Source organism: Mobula birostris, chromosome 20 (genome assembly GCF_030028105.1).
Source record: "Mobula birostris isolate sMobBir1 chromosome 20, sMobBir1.hap1, whole genome shotgun sequence".
Taxonomy (NCBI): domain Eukaryota; kingdom Metazoa; phylum Chordata; class Chondrichthyes; order Myliobatiformes; family Myliobatidae; genus Mobula; species Mobula birostris.
Window position 1 is genome coordinate 47,393,683 of NC_092389.1, and position 6,000 is coordinate 47,399,682.

At 46.4% G+C, this 6,000-nt stretch overlaps 1 long non-coding RNA gene across 1 annotated transcript; it reads left to right on the forward strand.

The window, feature by feature from the left end:
- Positions 1 to 123: 123 nt before the first annotated feature.
- LOC140212700 (uncharacterized) lies at positions 124 to 5,764 on the forward strand. The gene is made up of 3 exons (XR_011889784.1): positions 124 to 205; positions 4,435 to 4,720; positions 5,583 to 5,764. It is a non-coding gene; the product is annotated as an uncharacterized lncRNA (long non-coding RNA).
- Positions 5,765 to 6,000: the final 236 nt, after the last annotated feature.

Consider the following 6,000-nt stretch of genomic DNA (forward strand, 5'->3'; position numbering starts at 1 on the left):
CATGGTTTCATTGTCCATTCAGAAACCTGATGGCTGAGGGGAAGGAGCTGTTCCTGAATCGTTGAGTTTGTGTCTTCAGGTTCCTGTACCTCCTCCCTGACGGTTGAAATGAGAAGAGGGCATGCTCTGGGCGACGGGGGTCCTTAATGATGGATGCCGTCTTTTTGAGGCATCGCTCCTTGAAGATGTCCTGGATGCTGGGGAGGTGAGTGCTCATGATGGAGCTGACTGAGTTCACAACTTTCTGTAGCTCCTTTCGGTCCTGTGCAGTGCCCACCTCACCTCCATATCAGATGGCCATGCAGCCCATTAGAATGCTCTCCATGGTACATCTGTAGAGATTTTCCAGTGTCTTTGCAGACATACTAAATCACCTCAGCCTCCTCATGATATATAGCCGAAGTTGTGCCTTCTTTGTAACTGCATCAATATATTGGGCCCAGGATAGATCCTTAGAGATGTTGACACCCAGGAACTTGAAATCGCTCACCCTCTCCACTTCTGATCCCTCTATGAGGATTGACGTGTGATCCCTCGTCATACCCTTTGAGGTCTGTAATCAGTTCTTTGGTCTCACTGACGTTGAGTGCAAGGTCAGGTACACTTCCATTCCTATGTCAAAGAGCACCCCACCCCCCTCACTGTTAGACTCATGGGTGATTCTTGCCCCCGGTACTGCTACCTCTGGAACAGCCGAGTGTGTTGTCCCTACTGGGCATAAGGTTGGAACATTGAAGGGGTGGGAGAGGGCATTGTTAATATTGGTACAATGGCTTAGTATTAAAAATCACTGGTGGGAGTTGTCGATTGGCCACCGAATAATAACATTACAGTGGCACAGGCAATAAACAGAAATATCTCAGGCATGTAAGAATGGAACAGCAGTTATCATGGGGGACTAACTTGCACATAGATTGGGTGAATCAAGTTGCTCGAGACAGTCTTGAGGAGGACTGTGGTCCTGTGCAATGAGAAGGGTAAAATTAGTGATCTTGTAGTTAGGGATCCTCTTGGAAAGAGTGATTACAGTATGACTGAGTTTCCCATACAAATGGAGGGTGCAAAAGTTTGATCTAAAACCAGTGTATTATGTCTAAACAATGGAGACTATAATGGGATGACCAAGTGTAGTGTAGTCTGGGAACACAGGCTATATGGTGGGACTATTGAAGAGCAGTGGAAGACTTTCAAAGAGATTTTTCACGGTGCTCAATAAAAGTATATTCCAGTTAAAAGCAAGGACAGTAAGGTTGGGTAGAGCCAGTCTGAGATAACTATGGAAATTAAAGAAGGCGGCAAACTAAAAGCTTGTGAACAGAAAGCCTCCAAGAGTAGTGGGAAACTGGAAGACTGGGAAAACTTTAAAAAGCAACAAAGAACCATCAAGCAAGTAATAAAGAAAGGGAATAAAGAAAGAAAATAAACTATCACAAAATATAAAAATGGATAGTAAAAGTTTTTATAATTATATAAAGTGGAAGAGTGTGGCTAAAATGAACGAAGGTTCCTGGGAGAATGAGAAGTGGGAATTGATATTGGGTAACGAGGAACTAGCAGAAGCTTTGAATGACTATTTTGTGTTGGTCTTCACGGTGAAGGACATGTGTAACATGCCAAAGAGAGATGTTATGGAAGTGATGGGAGGTGAAGACCTCGATACAATAGCTATCATTAAAGAGGTAGTGCTGAGCAAACTTGAGGGCCTGAAGATACATAAGTCCTCTGGTCCTGATGGAATGCATCCCAGGGTACTGAAAGAGATGGCAGAAGTTATAGTGGAGGCTTTGGTGATAATTTACTAAAATTCTCTGGACCCTTCCAGGTTCTGGTGGATCAGAAGATGGCGAATGTCACGCCACTGTTCAAAGAATAATGTAGGCAAATGCAGGTAACTACAGGTCAGTTAGTTTAACATCTGTAGTTGGGAAAATGCTTGAAAGCTATCATTAAAGAAGAAATAGCAAGACATCTGGCAAGAAATGGACCCATCAGGCAGATTCAATTCTTTTTTTTCCCTGTACTGGTTTACGTGTTAATAAACAGCCAGTAGGTGGAGGTTGTGTCTCTCTCAGTCCATCAGGGTCAAGCATATTTAGCTTCCAACCCACAACACACACACCAAGTGCTGGAGGAACTCAGCAGGTCAGGCAGCAACTCTGGTGAGGAATAAAGAGTCGATGTTTCAAACCCAGACCCCCTCATCAGGACTGGAAAGGAACTGGGAAGAAGCCAGAATAAGACTGGGAGGTGGTGGGAGCGTGGAGGGAAGGAGTACAAGCTGGCAGGTGATAGGTGAGACCAGGCAAGGGGGAAGATGGATAAAGTTAGAAGCTGGAAGGGTTTAGGTCAGGGGTTCCCAATATTATAAAGCCACAAGATATGGGAGCAGAATTAGGCCATTAGTCTGCTCTGCATTTCATCATGGCTGATCCATTTTCCCTCTCAGCGCCAATCTCCTGCCTTCTCCCTTTATCCCTTCATGCCCTGACCAACCTCTGCCTTAAATATACAAAACTACTCGGCCTTCACAGCTGACTGTGGCAATAAACGCCACAGATTCACCACTCTCTGGCTAAAGAACTTTCTTCTCATCTTCCTATTCATCTCTAAAAGGACACCTCGCTATTATGAGGCTGTCCTCTGGTCTTAGACTCCCTACCATGAGAAACATCCTCGCCACATTCACTCTGAGACCCCTTGCTTAATTGTACTGGTCCATGGCAAGTAAAAGGTTGGGAACCCCTGGGAGGGGTGGAAGAGTTAAAGGGCTGAAGAAGGAGGAATCTGATGGGAGAGGAGAGTGGACCATGGGAGAAAGGGAATTAGGAAGGGAAGAGGCTTAAGATGGGGATGTCTTCATTGAGTCCTCAACATCCAATCTGCTCTGGTACCACAGTATTTATGTGGGCTGTCCTGCTGAGACTCTGGACAATGGTGGCCCCTCCAGGACATTAACAGTTGGGTCTTTTCCACCTATCACTTTCCAGCTTCTTACTTCATCACGCTCCCCCACCCACCTGGCTCCACACATAATCTTCCAGCGTGTCCTCCTTCCCTTCTCCCCACCTTATTTATTCTGGCTTCTTCCCCCTTCCCTTTCCAGTCCTGATGTAGGGTCTTGGCCCAGAAACGTCAACTGTTTATTCATTTCCATAGATGCTGACTGACTTGCTGATTTCCTCCAGTATTTTGTGTGTAGAATCTCATTTGTCTTTGTCGTTATCTACATTAGTCACAGCTAACTTTCTGTGACCACCCCTCCCCCCCAGCTCTCCCTGTACAGTAACGTTCTGTCTCTGTCTGTCTGTCTCTGTCTCTCTCTCTCATATTTTACTTTCTTACACCTTTCACCATCATCATTATGTGTCATGTCGTATGATGTGGGCAATCATGGTCTTTGGCACTGTGGGCAATGGCAAACCTCTTCTGGGGCAGTGTCTTCACAAGACGGGTGACCCTAGCCATTATGAATTCTCTTCAGAGACTGTCTGCCTGGCGTCCGTGGTCGTATAACCAGGACTTGTGATATGCACCGGCTGTTCATAGAACCAACCACCACCTGCTTCCGTGGTTTGATGTGACCCTGATCGGGAGGGCTAAGCAGGTGCTATTCCTTGCCCAAGGGTGACCTGCAGACTAGTGGAGGGAAGGAGCACCTTACACCTCCCTTGGTAGAGATGTATCTCCACCCCACCCCCCAACTACACCTTTAACCACACATTATAGTCCAGCTCCCGTGTGGCGTTTACCCTTCAGGGAAATATCTAAAATAACGCACACAAAATGCTGGAGGAACTCAGCAGGCCAGGCTACAGTGAATTCTAAATCACAACTGTCTATGTTAAAAAGAAATTACTTCACTGCCCCTCTGACCCAGGCCTAGGCTGAGTCCAGACTGAACAAGAGGCCTGAGCGGAAACCCAGGAACTGGAATCTCAGTAACCAAAGTGAAGAGATTTATGGCAACTTAAGAATTATCCTCAATCTCTTTCCTCCAGTTATGGACCCTCCTGCCGCTGAAAGCAGTTTCTTTTGACCCACCCTCCATTATTTGATTGCCTGTAATAAATCTGCCTTTATCACCTGTCTGAAAGGGGAGTAGCACTGGGGCTTCTCACATCTCACCGCATTAAATGGTCCCCTCTCCCTGGGCTGCTCACTGACCTGTTACGGTATCAGGGATGGCATTATTAGAGTCATGTTATTCTATAATATCATGAAAATAAACCTTTGACTACATCGTGTTCTTGTCACTGGTGCCATTGCCATGGATTCTTCTGCACGCCTCTCTGAGTCTCTGAGGCGAAACTGAATGGTATTCTGAGCGTCACAAGGTCAGGAAGTTCATCTGACACTGGCTGCCAAGATTGTTTTTTACTGAGTGTTTTAAAATGCCAGCTGTTTTCAAAGTTTTTTTTCTTCTGTCTCCTTCAGACCAGCCAAGTGATAGGAATTGTCTCCAGCCCAAGCCAGCGAGCAGGCAGCTGGGAGGGGAAGAATGTGGGCCACAGCTGTGAATTGTCTCCAGTCAGAGCAGATGATGAGCCAGAGCTGGTTGCCGTGGAGCCTCTATCAACAGGAAGCTCAAGGCCTTGAGCAACAGCAGGTCCAAGGCCTAGAATTTGAAGGCAGATTACAAAGATAATGGCAATATTCTTAGCAGCGTGGAGAAACAGAGGGTTCTTGGGATCCAGGTCCATAGATCTCTTGAAGTTACCACGTAAGTTGTTAAGGTGGTTAAGAAGGCATATGTTGTGCTCACCTTCATTAGGTAGGGGATTGAGTTCAAGAGGCGCGAGGTAATGTTGCAGCTCTAACAAAACCCTAGTTAGACTACACTTGGGGAGTATTGTGTTCAGTTCCAGTCACCTCATTACAGGAAGGATGTGGAAGCTTTAGGTGAGGTGCAGAGGAGATTTACCAGGATGCTGCCTGAATTAGAGGACATGTCTGGTGAAGGTAGGTTTTGCCAGCTGAGGCTTTTCTCTTTGGAGCGAAGGAGGATGAGGGGTGACTTGATGGAAGTGTATAAGACTATAAGAAGCACAGATCAACTGGATAGCCAGAGTTTTCTTCCCAGGCAGAAATGGCAAATGCCAGGAGGCATAATTTCAGGCCATTGGAGGGAAGTATAGAGGGGATGGTAGAGGCAGAGAGTAGTGGGTGCATGGAACGCCCTGTCATGGGTGGTGCTAAAGGCAGATACATTAGGGGCATTCAAGAAATGTTGAGACGAACACATGATGATGGAAAAATAGAGAGTTAAGTAGGAGAGAAGGGTTAGATTGATCTTAAAGTAGGTTAAAAGTTGGTACAACATCGTGGGTGAAAAGGAATGCACGTGTGCCCAAGGCAGTGACATAGAACAGAACAGGAGAATTCCGCACCCTCAGGAACATGCGAAAACTGGGCGAAAGTGAAGTCAAAATTAAATGCAGAGTCAAAGGTCAAGAGAAGGCCACCAAGGAGATGGGTGGAGGGGCTGGAACCAATAGTAGAATAAAACTTCTGGCGTTCACCTTTTTTTTTACCTGCCATGATTGTTGAGGTCCCTTTGTCTAATCCTGGGTTTTGTGCAACAGGTAGAGCCACGGAGGAGCAAAGCTGGGGGCTTGGAGGACACGCACAGCTTCCCTCTGCTCCTGTCCTCGGTCACCCTCTCGGGATAGGCAGACACGTTGGGAAACCTCTCGGCAACTTGATTCTGCTGGTGCTCGGGCCGGTTCCTACAGTCCGGTTCCATGACACTGTCCCGTAACCAACTCATGCAGCAGATCCTGTCTGGGGTATGAACTGAATACTTCAGCTATCGAAAAACATTCAAGATTGTTTAGTGTCATTTAGTGCCGGTACTGTAAAGTATTGTGCTAACCACTACGCTACGATATTGCCCCATGGAATCCCCATGCAGTCTAGCAGAGTTTGAGCAGTTTTGTAAAGAAGGAAAGGGAAGGGGAAAAATTGCAGTGTCCAGATGTGCAAAGCTGATGGAGACCTGTC